The sequence below is a fragment of the Anomaloglossus baeobatrachus genome, chromosome 1 (assembly GCF_048569485.1).
Source record: "Anomaloglossus baeobatrachus isolate aAnoBae1 chromosome 1, aAnoBae1.hap1, whole genome shotgun sequence".
Taxonomy (NCBI): domain Eukaryota; kingdom Metazoa; phylum Chordata; class Amphibia; order Anura; family Aromobatidae; genus Anomaloglossus; species Anomaloglossus baeobatrachus.
The window spans coordinates 203896797-203911220 of record NC_134353.1 but is presented as its reverse complement, the minus strand read 5'-3'; the positions used below and the strand labels follow the sequence as shown (position 1 = coordinate 203911220).

At 48.2% G+C, this 14424-nt stretch overlaps 1 protein-coding gene across 4 annotated transcripts in view; it reads left to right on the top strand.

Annotated features, from left to right (window-relative positions):
- The first annotated feature begins 13700 nt into the window (after window positions 1-13700).
- ARFIP1 (ARF interacting protein 1) overlaps window positions 13701-14424 on the top strand; it is a 189705-nt gene continuing 188981 nt past the window's right edge. Inside the window, exon 1 of one of the 4 annotated variants that reach the window (XM_075347794.1) lies at window positions 13701-13885. The gene's annotated coding sequence lies outside the window, so the exon portion shown is untranslated. Of the gene's footprint in view, window positions 13896-14424 lie in introns of all 4 variants that reach the window. The other 3 variants (XM_075347817.1, XM_075347811.1, XM_075347825.1) reach the window with 3 other exon arrangements.

Here is a 14424-nt window from a genome sequence, read left to right as displayed (position 1 = left end):
GGGGTTAATACCAGCTATGTTTTACCAGCTGGTATAAAGCCCGAGATTCTTAATGTCAGGCCAAGTTTAACCTGGCCATTAAGAATCTCCAACAAAGGGTTTTAAAAAAAAAAAAGACATCACACAGAGAAAAATACTTTATTAGAAATAAATACACAGACACAGTAGGGACTCCATGTTTATTACTCCCTCTCACCCCTCCACGATGGAGAGATTTCTGTACTGACCATGCCAGGAGAGAGTGAGGAAAAGAGAGCGAGCGGGGGGGGAGAAGAGAGCGAGCGGGGGGGAGAAGAGAGAGGGGGGAGAAGAGAGAGAGGGGGGGAGAAGACAGTGAGGGGGGGAGAAGAGAGAGAGGGGGGGAGAAGAGAGAGAGGGGGGGGAGAAGAGAGAGGGGGGGAGAAGAGAGAGGGGGGGAGAAGAGAGAGAGGGGGGGGAGAAGACAGTGAGGGGGGGAGAAGAGAGAGAGGGGGGGGAGAAGAGAGAGAGGGGGGGAGAAGAGAGAGGGGGGGAGAAGAGAGAGAGGGGGAGAAGAGAGAGAGGGGGGAAGAAGAGAGCGAGGGGGAGAAGAGAGAGGGGGGGAAGAGAGCGAGGGGGGGAGAAGAGAGCGATGGGGGGAGAAGAGAGAGGGGGGGGAGAAGAGAGCGAGGGGGGAGAAGAGAGCGAGGGGGGGGAGAAGAGAGAGGGGGGGGAGAAGAGAGAGGGGGGGGAGAAGAGAGAGAGGGGGGGAGAAGAGAGAGAGGGGGGAGAAGAGAGAGAGAGGGGGGAGAAGAGAGAGAGGGGGGGAGAAGAGAGAGAGGGGGGAGAAGAGAGAGAGGGGGGGAGAAGAGAGAGAGAGGGGGGAGAAGAGAGGGGGGGAAGAGAGAGAGGGGGGGAGAAGAGAGTGGGGAAAGAAGAGGGGGGGGCAGAGGTGCTCTGTCACCAACTGTCTCCCCTCTGTGACTTGTGGTGCAGGTGACAGAGTGCAGACAGTTGGTCCCATGCAGCAGGACAGATGGCAGAGCACAGCGGTGACATGCCTGTCAGTGTCTTGCTGCTGGGAGGAGCAGATGATCACACTGCCCGACACCGGCCGCTCTCCTGACATCGCAGCAGAGCGGGCGGGTGGACAGTGTGATCAGATACTTACGTGCAGGGGGGATTCAGCTGAAGAACCCCCCCCCTGTACTGCACACTGGCGCCCCGTGCCTCACCCTCTGCAGGACGCTCAGCCGCTCCACACTGACGTCCTCTGGATCCTCCCCTCGATGCTGAGCTGTGACGTGCGGTAGTCACCGCCCACAGCCCTGTCACTCAATCTGAGTGGCGCTGGCATCCTGTGACGTACCAGTCTTGTTTGAGAGCCCGGAAATGCCGGGACGTCAGAGGATGCCGGCGGCCACAGCTCCAGGGGGTCATGTGACAGGCACTGAGCGTGCAGCATAGCGCCGCTCAGTGCCAGAAATGGAAATACAAGCCAATGGAGAAAATACCTAGAATTGTAAGTAGAACTTCGACAGAAAATAAAAAAAATGGGTGAACCACCCCTTTAATGACATTCACCATGTGGTGATAGTGATGTCGACTTTTATTCTTTGGGCTTGTACAAGTACAGTACAGAGATACCACATTTACATCATTTTTTTAATGTTTTAATGCTTTTACAAAATCAATGTTGTAGAATTGTTTCTTGTAGAGATGTAGGGGGAAAAAGCGCAATAGGGTCTTACCCGGTATGAGGGAAGAGAGACAGAAAGTGGTACACTCACCTGGTAGGGTTGTGCAAGTCACAACTCCTTATGATCGCATGTGAGTGCCTTTTTGTGGTTTAGCAGCAGCCCCGGAAAGCAGTATATAATATATAGGTCAGGTAAATAGAAAACCGGTTTAAATGCCGCGCTAAAAACCACTGATGCTGTAGATGAAAAAGATTTCCTTTATTTCATAATTCTACGCGTTTCAGAGACATCTCAGTCTCCTTCCTCAGGAAAAGAAATCAAAATGATAGAGGAGAATTATGAAATAAAGGAAATCTTTTTCATCTACAGCATCAGTGGTTTTTAGCGCGGCATTTAAACTGGTTTTCTCTTTACCTGACCTATATATTGTAGAATTGTTTCTGCATTACCTTATTCTGACAGCTTTTTAATTTTTCTGCTGACAGCTGAATGAGGACTTATTTTTGTGTGATAAGATGATATTTTCAGAGATATCATTCCTATGTACAGTACAGACCAAACGTTTGAACACACCTTCTCATTCAAAGAGTTTCTTTAATTCCATGACTCTGAAAATTGTAGATTCACATTGAAGGCATCAAAACTATGAATTAACATATGTGGAATGAAATACTTAACAAAAAAGTATGAAACAACTGAAAATATGTATAGTCTAGGTTCTTCAAAGTAGCCACCTTTTTCTTTGATTACTGCTTTGCACACTCTTGGCATTGTCTTGATGAGCTTCAAGAGGTAGTCACTGGAAATGGTCTTCCAACAGTCTTGAAGGAGTTCCCAGAGATGCTTAGCACTTGTTGGCCCTTTTACCTTCACTCTGCGGTCCAGCTCACCCCAAACTATCTCGATTGGGTTCAGGTCTTGTGACTGTGGAGGCCAGGTCATCTGGCGTAGCACCCTATCACTCTTAGTCAAATAGCCCTTACACAGCCTGGAGGTGTGTTTGGGGTCATTGTCCTGATGAAAAATAAATGATGGTCCAACTAAACGCAAACCAGATGGAATAGCATGCCACTGCAAGATGCTGTGGTAGCCATGCTATTTCAGTATGCCTTCAATTTTTAATAAATCTCCAACAGTGTCACCAGCAAAGCACCCCCACACCATCACACCTCCTCCTCCATGCTTCATGGTGGGAACCAGGCATGTAGAGTCCATCCATTCACCTTTTCTGTGTCACACAAAGACACGGTGGTTGGATCCAAAGATCTCAAATTTGTACTCCTCAGATGAAAGCACAGATTTTCACTGGTCTAATGTCCATTCCTTGTGTTATTTAGCCCAAAAAAGTCTCTTCTGCTTGATGCCTGTCCTTAGCAGTGGTTTCCTAGCAGCTATTTTACCATGAATGCCTGCTGCACAAAGCCTCCTCTTAACAGTTGTTCTAGAGATGTGTCTGCTGCTAGAACTCTGTGTGGCATTGACCTGGTCTCTAATCTGAGCTGCTGTTAACCTGCGATTTCTGAGGCTGGTGACCTAGATAAACTTATCCTCCGCAGCAGAGGTGACTCTTGGTCTTCCTTTCCTGGGGCGGTCCTCATGTGAGCCAGTTTCTTTGTAGCGTTTGATGGTTTTTGCCACTGCACTTGGGGACACTTTCAACAAAGTTTTCCCAATTTTTCGGACTGACTGACCTTCATTTCTTAAAGTAATGATGGCCACTCGTTTTTCTTTACTTAGAATTTGTATTATGGCAAGAATAAAGCAGCTAACAGTGTATTCAGTAGGACTATCAGCTGTGTATCCACCAGACTTCTGCTCAACACAACTGATGGTCACAACCCCATTTATAAGGCAAGAGATCCCACTTATTAAACCTGACAGGGCACACCTGTGAAGTGAAAACTATTTCCGGTGACAACCTCTTGAAGCTCATCAAGAGAATGCCAAGAGTGTGCAAAGTAGTAATCAAAGCAAAAGGTGGCTACTTTCAAGAACCTAGAATATAAGACATATTTTCAGTTGTTTCAAACTTTTTTAAGTATTTCATTCCACATGTTTTAATTCATAGTTTTGATGCCTTCAATGTGAATCTACAATTTTCAGAGTCATGAAAATAAAGAAAACTCTTTGAATGAGGAGGAGTGTCCAAACCTTTGGTCTGTACAGTACATACAACTTTTTGATCGCGTTTTGTTCAGCAATATGATGAAAATTGACTACCATTTACAGCCCGCAACCACGTTGGAGGGATGCCGATTTGGTGGGAGAGGGAGAGTCACCTCCCTCTCCTAGCCTACTAAATGCTGTTATTGCTATTGATCATAAATTTAGGGGGTTATTGAGGAATGGAGACGCAAAGGTGTAATATACATGCATCAGATATTGGACGGAGGAAATTTGAAATCGTTCCCGCAGTTACAGAGTGAGTTTTAGTTGCCGGCGTCTAGTTGGCTCCACTACAGTCAACTGAAACATGCGATTGCAGCCCAAGCGGCTAAAAAAAGTGTGGACATACAGACTGACCTGGTACTGGAGTATGTTTGTAAGGGGGGAGGAAGCAGTAAAGGGATAATTTCTGGCACTTATAAAGATATACTACATACCTTTCTTCTAGACTATCCACTTACAACTAAATCTAAATGGGAGGAGGAAGTTGGGACGATAAAGGAGGAGGTGTGGGAGAGTATCTTAGCGTATGTACCTAAACTCTCTATGAGCGAACTGGCCAGACTATCTCACCTATACGTGATTCACCGGGTATATAGGTCTCCCTTACTGATGTTTAAAATGGGGTTGAAAAGGAATTCGGAGTGTCCAAGGTGTCAGGGATCTGACGCAGGTATTTTTCATATGATGTGGTCTTGTCCGAGACTGGTCTCCTTTTGGACTATGGTTATCCACAAGATAGGAAGAACATATGGGTGTGTCCTTCCCAGGGAACCATTGATATGCCTATTGGGATATGTTGAGGAGCTTGGGGTGGAAAATACTATGAAAATTGCCATTGCTAGGCTGCTGTATGCGGCAAGAAAGCTAATTGCCAGGTCCTGGATTAAAAAAGACCCCCGACCAGGGGAGAGTACATTAACAGGGTGAAATGTATTCTTCAGCTGGAACAGGGAGTGTATGAAAGAAGGGGGAATGTTAAAATGTTTGAGAAGCTATGGTCTCCTTGGCTGCAATGTGAATAGGACGAGTGATGGACCAGTAAACTGATTTGGGACCGGGATAGCCGTCGGAGACCCTTGATGTGTGTGTTTTGTTTTATTTGTGTTACTAGTAGTTCCTCCTGCACAGCGGGATTAACGGGATGGTTGATATACTGCAGTTAGAGGGTATTCTAAGTGTGTACTAAATGGGATGTAGTACTGGGGAGGAGGGTTGCTGCCGGGAAAGGGGGCGGGAGGGGAAGGGAAAGGGGTAATAGATATGATAAACTTAATTTGGATGCCGATTTGTTATACTGTTGTATGTATTCTGTTTTAATAAAAAAGTATTTGATTTAAAAAAAAAAAAAAAATTTAGGGGGTTAAACAAACAGGCAGACAGAGCTCGTCTATCACTTAAGCCGAGCTTCCAAATGGTATCGTGCAACTAATGTGCCCCCATGATCATTATGGGGCTGCATTCTGAAAACTTTCTCAGAACACAGCTCCATAGGTCATTGATGGTCAGTGGCAGCCCGAAATATCTCACGGAATTTCGGGCCTGCTGCTGACCGACTGTGACCTAATGAGCTGCGTTCTGAGAAAGCTCTCACAACGCATCTCCATAGGAATCGACAGACGTTGTGGGACATTACTGTTTGTATTACATTGGAACTTTATTTTTAATGAATAAATTGGGGAATCAGGGAGTGTTTATCACCCAATTAGATTAAGTTGGAACTTCCAGGAACACCTTGTAATGCCTGCCTGGATCCACAGACTCAGATGGGCTGTAATGGACAGGCTAGAGGGAAACCACTCACCAAGCAGGACCCTAGAACCCTAAAACCCTTTAACCCCTATACAGGGATTTGGAATTACACAGGGCCCAAGGTGATCACTACCTGTGGAAGGCTGCTGTCCGATGAGAGTAGTAGTCAGGCAGGTGCGAACCGGGAAATGCAAAACAGGGACAGAATCAGCAGGCAAGGATGTAATCAGAAAACAAAGCAGAGGTCAAATCAGGATCAGGCAGCGAAGTACATAAACAGCAGGCAGGAGGGTAGTCAGGAAACAAGCAGAAGTCAGAACACCAGAATCACTAAACAGAACAGGGCGGGACAGGAACCAGGAATACAGAACTATCTCTGGCAGTGGTCAGCAGACAGGAAGGGAAATAAGAAGGGTGTGGTGTCTTCCCATTGGTTGTAGCTGAATGAGGGTAACTTCAGCTGGAAGATACATGCCACCTACAGTCATTCAGTGGAACTGCAGATCCCAAGGAAACCCAGCCCAGTGGGTGAGCTGGAGCCTGCGCCCACCAGCACCGCTGGCATCGACTCCACTCCCATCACTTGTACTATCCACAGAAGGAACATGGCATCGCCTGGTGATCGAAGTAGAAGTCGATGGAGCGGACTCCAGAAGGGATGTAACCTACCTTTGCCTCCAGACCGGGGGGTCCTGTTCCTCCTTAAGCCCCTCATTCTTCAGGATAAGGATACCAGATGAGATGTTACAAACAAAGCACACTTTACTTAGCAGACAACTTTGGTACATAAGACAGAAGGCAGCACACTTCATAATACTTCTGTACTGCACAGAGGCACATTCTTAATAGTTCCCGGCAACAGTATTCTACTTTTGTATGTTAAATGGACAGGACAAAATGGGGGCACTTCCTCCTTTTCTTTGTACCGGGCCACAAGGGCAGATTGGGGGGCATTATACTTCAGGAGACCAGGATGGGGGGCATTATACCAGGAAGTAGCCCTGGATGGGGTGTGTTATAGCAGGGAGGGGCCCAGAAAGGAGGTATTATACAACTAAGGGGCCCAAGATAGGCTCTATTAAGCGACCACTTAGAATATCCTCTTTTTTGCAGGTTAGTGCAGGTTTTGTCTGCTTCTATCTCAAAATCGGTGTTTAGGGTACTATTTCTTTTTAGTCTGGTGAGTTCTCCAACCGGAATATTTTTTTATACCATGTTTGGGGTGGTTAGAAGTTGCCATAAGAAAACTGTTTCATGCCGTAGGTTTCCTATAGGGGGCCACTGTGACTTTATTCTTAAGACCATCCCCAAACAATCTTAAATCCAAAAAGTAAATAGAACACGTATCGCTAAAACTAGTAAAGTGTAATTTGAAATCGTTGGTGTTCAAATACACTACAAACTTCTACAACGATGAGGGATCACCCCTCCAGATAAACATCAAGTCGTCAATAAAGCGTCCTAGCCATATAATATTGTCCTTACAGGGATTGTCTTCAATATAAATATGTTTTTCCTCCCATACAGACATAACAATATTAGCTAAGGACGGAGAAAATTTGGCTCCATGCTCACGCCCTGTATCTGGAGAAAGTAATTGCCCTTTATATGGTCCATACACAAGGAGCAGATTAGGTTTGAACCGTGAAGAAGGCGGACAAGACCGCCGAAACGCGTAGTCCCATTTGCGCTAATTCTCTGCCATTCACTTTGGTTCATGATCCTTGTGGGTCTTTTAATTTTATTTATTTTTTGAAGATTAATAAAGAAAAGAAAGATTTACTCCAATCCTGGTTTGCTGAGTCCTTGCTGGATTTCCTTGTTTTCTCCTCATACTAATGGATTGACTCCTATCCAACTCCGTGCAGGAACTTAACTACCAGGAGGAAGAGACCCATGAGCTTCATTGCTTGAGCTGGACGTATTTTTTTTACATTTTTAAAAACATTTTTCTTCACATTGTACTTTACTTGAACCTGCGACCATCTAATCGCTTTTACTATATACAGCAGTTTGACAGTATTGCTGAATAGAGTGAAAAAAAAAAATCACAGAATTCTATGATACCCAGGCACAGGCTTGACATCACAGAGATCACATAACAGGCATGGGGGCCTTCACCTAACCCCTGTCATACCCACCCATAGGCTCCTTATGATCGTGTCTCTCTCAATGAGAATTATCAAAACGCATCCTAAAAGAAATTTCTAGCGTTTTACATGCTTTTTTGTCAAAATCAAAGCATGCGTTTTTGGCATTATAGTGAAGTCAAGAGGTTTCCATTTGCCCTCACATCCAGACCGACTTTAACCCCTTCACGACCTTGGACGGATCTATCCGTCCAGGATCGTGTCCCGTTAAGCCCCGCCCCCTGCCGCGGGCAGGCGGCGTGGATCGGCACACATATCAGCTGTTTTCAACAGCTGACATGTGTGCCTGCTAGCCGCGGGTGGAATCGCTTCCACCCGCGGCCATTAACCCCTTAAATCTTGCTGCCAAAGTCTGGCAGCAAGATTTAAATGCGCGCGGCCATGTTTGTTACTCACCGCCGCCCCCACCGGAAGTCACGTGTGTTATCACGTGACTATCGGTGGTTGCCATCGTAGCACAGGGTCATGTGATGACGCCTGCAGCTACGAAGTTTCACTTTCATTTTCCCTCGGCCGAGAGCAGAGGGAAAACCAAAGTGACTGAATCTGCTGATTACAGCGGTAAAGCTGTGATCAGCAGATAGCGATCAGCAATCGGATTGCTGATCGCTATAGCCCCCTAGGGGGACTAGTAAAATAAAAAAAAAAAGTAAAAAAAAAAGTTTTAAAAAATAAAAAAAAAACAAAAAACCTAAAAGTTCAAATCACCCCCCTTTCCCCCCATTGAAAATTAAAGGGTTAAAAAATAAATAAATATACACATATTTGGTATCGCCGCGTTCAGAAATGCCCGATCTATCAAAATATAAAATCAATTAATCTGATTGGTAAACGGCGTAGTCGCAAAAAAATTCCAAACGCCAAAATTACGTTTTTTGGTCGCCGCAAGTTTTACGCAAAATGCAATAACAGGCGATCAAAACGTAGCATCTGCGCAAAAATGGTACCATTATAAACGTCAGCTCGAGACGCAAAAAATAAGCCATCACTGAGCCATAGATCCTTAAAAATAAGAACGCTACGTGTTTCGGAAAATGGCGCAAAACGTGCGCCACTTTTATTGGACAAACTTGTGAATTTTTTTTAACCCCTTAGATACAAGTAAACCTATACATGTTTGGTGTCTACAAACTCGCACCGACCTGAGGCATCACATAGATACCTCAGTTTTACCATATAGTGAACACAGTGAATAAAATATCTCAAAAACTATTGTACGATCACACTTTTTTTGCAATTTTTCCGCACTTGGAATTTTTTTGCCGTTTTCCAGTACACTATATGGTAAAACTTATGGTTTCATTTAAAAGTACAACTCGTCCCGCAAAAAACAAGCCCTCATATGGCAAGATTGATGGAAAAATAAAAATGTTACGCCTCTCAGAAGAAGGGGAGCAAAAAACAAAAACGCAAAAACGGAAAGTGCCCGGGGGCTGAAGGGGTTAAAAAATGAGTGAAACAATACTTTTACTTTATTTGGAACATAATTATTAAATCTCATCAATCAACATTTTTGGTAAATTATCATTATAGTTTAAACAATTTTTTTATCTCTACTGGCTAACACGGTACAAAGATATATTTTACTTGTATCATTATAGTTTATGATTTAAAGGTAATATATATTTTTTATTATTTTTTTTATAGCCGTTTGAATGTTAAAACTTTATTTATGTGTGTATTTGTATTGAAAACACATCTCAATTTAAGCGCAGAAAAAGCATGTAAAACGCGATCAAAACGCTGCAAAAATGCTATAAAAACACATGCGTATTTCCTGCGTTTATGTGGTCAAAACCAAATTTGGCAATGACAAATTCTGCCAGAGGATGCGTTAATTTCTGCAAGGTACTGGACGCAACGTGCGCACATGGCCTAATATAGCTGGCACCCACCCCGTGCGGAGCAGGTTATGCTTCCGAGCCCTCTCCGGATAAATGTGTCATGATTCGTTAATGGGTCAAGATCACCTTTTCGTGTGTTTTTGAAGGTAGCCTGGTGGTAGCCTGGGCTGGATTCATACAATGGCCACTCCTCTGTGTAGTGTGTGTGTGTGTGTACAGTGGCGTAACTACCGCGGTCGCAGCGGTCGCGATCGCGACCGGGCCCGGGCGGTTTGGGGCCCGCGGGGACCCGGCAGATCAGCAGCCAGCTCCTCTCAGTGAGAGAGAAGCTGCGCTGATCTATCACAGTGCACGCGCCCACTATATGACCCGCTGCCGCCCCCGACACCGGGCTCTCCTGCCCGATGTCAGCGGCGGCACCGGGGCCCCCCTCCCCCGTCACCGCGCACAGTAATAATGAAGCAAAGAGCGGCCGGCGCCGCTCTGCATCATCATTCTGCCCCTGTGCGGTGACGTCACTCCTGTGCGACTGCTGTGCTGAGTGCACAGAGCGCAGGGAGGGAGGACGCCGACCGCAGCACCGGGAGGACGAGCAGCAGTGGAAGGAGGAGAGCAGGGACTCGGGAGTACAGCATCAGTGGAACAAGGAGACGTCAGGACAGAGCAGCAGTGGAAGGAGGAGAGCGGTGAGTACTTGTTTTTTTTTTTATATATATATATGAGTACACGGTGGTCAGAGGCCTGGAGTGGGGAGGCTGCATTATACTGTACATGGAGGCCTTGGGTGGGAAGGCTGGATGATACTGTACATGGAGGCCTGGGGTGGGGAGGCTGCATCTGTACATGGAGGCCTGGGGTGGGGAGGCTGCCTGATACTGTACAAGGAGGCCTGGGGTGGGGAGGCTGCCTGATACTGTACAAGGAGGCCTGGGGTGGGGAGGCTGCATGATACTGTACATGGAGGCCTGGGGTGGGGAGGCTGCCTGATACTGTACAAGGAGGCCTGGGGTGGGGAGGCTGCATGATACTGTACATGGAGGCCTGGGGTGGGAAGGCTGGATGATACTGTACATGGAGGCCTGGGGTGGGGAGGCTGCATCTGTACATGGAGGCCTGGGGTGGGAAGGCTGCTTGATACTGTACAAGGAGGCCTGGGGTGGGGAGGCTGCCTGATACTGTACAAGGAGGCCTGGGGTGGGGAGGCTGCATGATACTGTACATGGAGGCCTGGGGTGGGGAGGCTGCCTGATACTGTACATGGAGGCCTGGGGTGGGGAGGCTGCATGATACTGTACATGGAGGCCTGGGGTGGGGAGGCTGCCTGATACTGTACAAGGAGGCCTGGGGTGGGGAGGCTGCATGATACTGTGCATGGAGGCCTGGGGAGGCTGCATTATACTGTACATGGAGGCCTGGGGAGACTCCATTATACTGTACATGGAGGCCTGGGGAGGCTGGCAGCATTATTATACATGGAGGCCTGGGGAGGCTGGCTGCATTATTATACATGGAGGCCTGGGGAGGCTGGCTGCATTATTATACATGGAGGTCTGGGGAGGCTGGCTGCATTATTATACATGGAGGCCTGGGGAGGCTGGCTGCATTATTATACATGGAGGCCTGGGGAGGCTGGCTGCATTATTATACATGGAGGCCTGGGGAGGCTGGCTGCATTATTATACATGGAGGCCTGGGGAGGCTGGCTGCATTATTATACATGGAGGCCTGGGGAGGCTGGCTGCATTATTATACATGGAGGCCTGGGGAGGCTGGCTGCATTATTATACATGGAGGCCTGGGGAGGCTGGCTGCTATATTATACATGGAGGCCTGGGAGGCTGGCTGCTATATTATACATGGAGGCCTGGAGAGGTTGGCTGCATTATTATATATGGAGGCCTGGTGAGGCTGCATAATAAACATGAAGGACACCTTATACATTGAATATAGAGGTGTAATATACATAGAGGTCTATGAGGCTGCATTATACTGGAGGTCTATAGGGCTGCATTAAAATGGAGGTGGGGGGGGGGCTGTATAATACAAAATGAAGGGACACCTTATACATGGAATATAGGGGTGAATTATACATGGAGGAGTATGGGGCTGCATAATACCATCTGAAGTTTTATGGGGTTGTGTTATAATACATATAGGACTATGGGGGCTGCATTATAATATATGGAGGACTATGGAGGCTACCTTATACATGGACTATGGAAGTGCATTATAAAACATGGAGGACTATGTGGTGCAGTATAATATATGGAGAACTATGGGGTGAATTTTAATACATGGAGAACTATGGGAAATGCATTATAATTGAAGGGCTACTTTATACATGGAGGATTATGGGGGTGCATTATAATATATGGAGGGCTATGTATCTGCATTCTAATATATGAAGGGTTATGTGAGACCCTTTATACAATTATTTGGAAGGCTATGTGGGGGCTGTTATAGTATTTTGAGAACTTTATACAGGGGGACAAAGATACAAGTATGGGATGGAAATGTTTTGTGCTGAGGGAAAAAGGCTCTTTCCCTCAGCAGCCAACTTTCCCATGCTCTGCTATACATCTCTCAGCACCCAACTTTCCCATGCTCTGCTATACATCTCTCAGCACCCAGATTTCCCATGCTCTGATATACATCTCTCAGCACCCAGCTTTCTCATGCTCTGATATGGGAAAGCTGGGTGCTGAGGACAAGATAAATATCAGAACATAGGAAAGCTGGGTGCTGATAGAGGGATTTCAGGGTGCTGTGGGTGAGAGCCAAGTGTCAGCGTCATTATCCTGTACCCCGAGTGTCAGTGTCATTATCCCTTACCCCATACCTCCCAACCGTCCCGGATACAGCGGGACTTTCACGCTTTACGTTGTTTGTCCCGTTGCCACGATCGGGACGGCCGGCTCCCGGGCTCCGCCCACCCACTCTCTCTCCGCCTCCCTGCTTTTCCCTCCTACCATCCCAGTAGACGTGGCATAACAGAGAGGAGCGCTGCCTGTGCTGCTGCTGGTACAGTAAAATCTCCCCAGCGCTGATTTCCCTCCCTCCCCCCCCCTCACCCCCGGCCGGAGCCTCTCTGTGCGGTCGGCCGGCCGCCTGTCTGTGCGGTCGGCCGGCCGCCTGTCTGTGCGGGGGCCCCCCGGCCGCCTGTCTGTGCGGGCACCCCCCGGCCGCCTGTCTGTGCGGGCACCCCCCGGCCGCCTGTCTGTGCGGGCGCCCCCCGGCCGCCTGTCTGTGCGGGCGCCCCCCTGCCGCCTGTCTGTGCGGGCGCCCCCCTGCCGCCTGTCTGTGAAGGCGACCGGCCACCTCACTGTGTGGGCGACCGGCCGCCTCACTGTGGCTCCCTGCGTGTCCATGCTGGAGGCCCGCCGGCTGCCTGCGTGTCCATGCTGGAGGCCCGCCGGCTGCCTGCGTGTCCATGCTGGAGGCCCGCCGGCTGCCTGCGTGTCCATGCTGAATGGGTGTGGATGGGGAGTGGATATGGGCGTGACTGTGAAATGGGTGTGGTTAGGGGGCGTGGCCTAAAAATTTGCCGCGGCGCGCTACGCGCACCGCAAACTTTGTCCTTCTTTTCCTTCTTTAAAAGTTGGGAGGTATGCCTTACCCCAAGTGTCTGTGTATGTGGAGGGGGGGCCCAGGTCTAAACTTTGCACCGGGGCCCATCCAACTCTAGTTACGCCACTGTGTGTGTATATATATATATATATATATATATATATATATATATATATGTGTGTGGGTGTACTTATCACAAGATTAACCCTGTCAGGACTAGACAGTTGTTTTATTTTGTCATTGACACCACTTTGGGCTACACACAACACATATCACTTTTTATTGCGTTTTGGGGGGAATTTGGATGAAAATCTGTTACTTTGATGGATAAATAATATTCAGAATTTTAGCCTAACTATGAAAAACCCCATATCAAATATTGCATGAGAAGACAAGGTGTGAACTAAAACCAGCCCAGAAATACAGCAGTAATCAGTGATGAGTCAGACACTTCACCTTCATCCAGGGAAGCAATTCCTCTTCCAAGCAGCAGAGGGCGGCAGCATCTATCAACCAGCCTACCCGCCGCCATCTTTGTAGAGGACGGACACGCTTCATGCAGCGACTTCAGCTGTAAATCCGGATCATAGAGCTGAGAGCGGGTGGCTAGAGAGGCCCTAAGCGGCTACACTTCCGGGTGGCGTTGGAAGTTTCGGTGCGGGTGTAGGGTCATTCAGCTGGCCAGAGAGACCGGCGGGTGTTCGGGAGCCCGGCGCAGAGAGACGTGGAGGACTGACGTCATCAGCAGGTGAGAGGAGGCAAGTGCCACTACTGAACTTGTGTGTGCAGTGCAGCAACAGGTAGGCGGGGAGGGGGCACCTGTGTGGAGGGGGCACCTGTGTGGAGGGGGCACCTGTGTGGAGGGGGCACCTGTGTGGAGGGGGCACCTGTGTGGAGGGTGCACCTGTGTGGAGGGAGTGCTGGCACTGAGCAGGCTCCGCAGCAGACCCCCTGCATGTCAAAACACTTCTGCGTACAGACCCTTATATTATTATGTAGTGTCTCCTGTAGGGCTGTTCCCAGCCTCTGCCTGTCCGACATTCTGCCCACCCTGGGCACCAAGGCTCTGCCCACCCCTGAGGTGCCAGTCACTGTGCCTGACAGTGTGCTTGGCCTTTACCTGCCCCCATGGTGCCTGATGCACTGCCTGGTCCCTACCCTCGGGGGTGGCTGGCGCTCTACCTGACTTCCACCCACCATTGGAGTTGCCTGCTGCTCTTCATGGCTTCTGCCTGCCCTCAGGGTTGCCTGCTGCTCTAATTGACCTCAGCCCAACATATGGGGGTG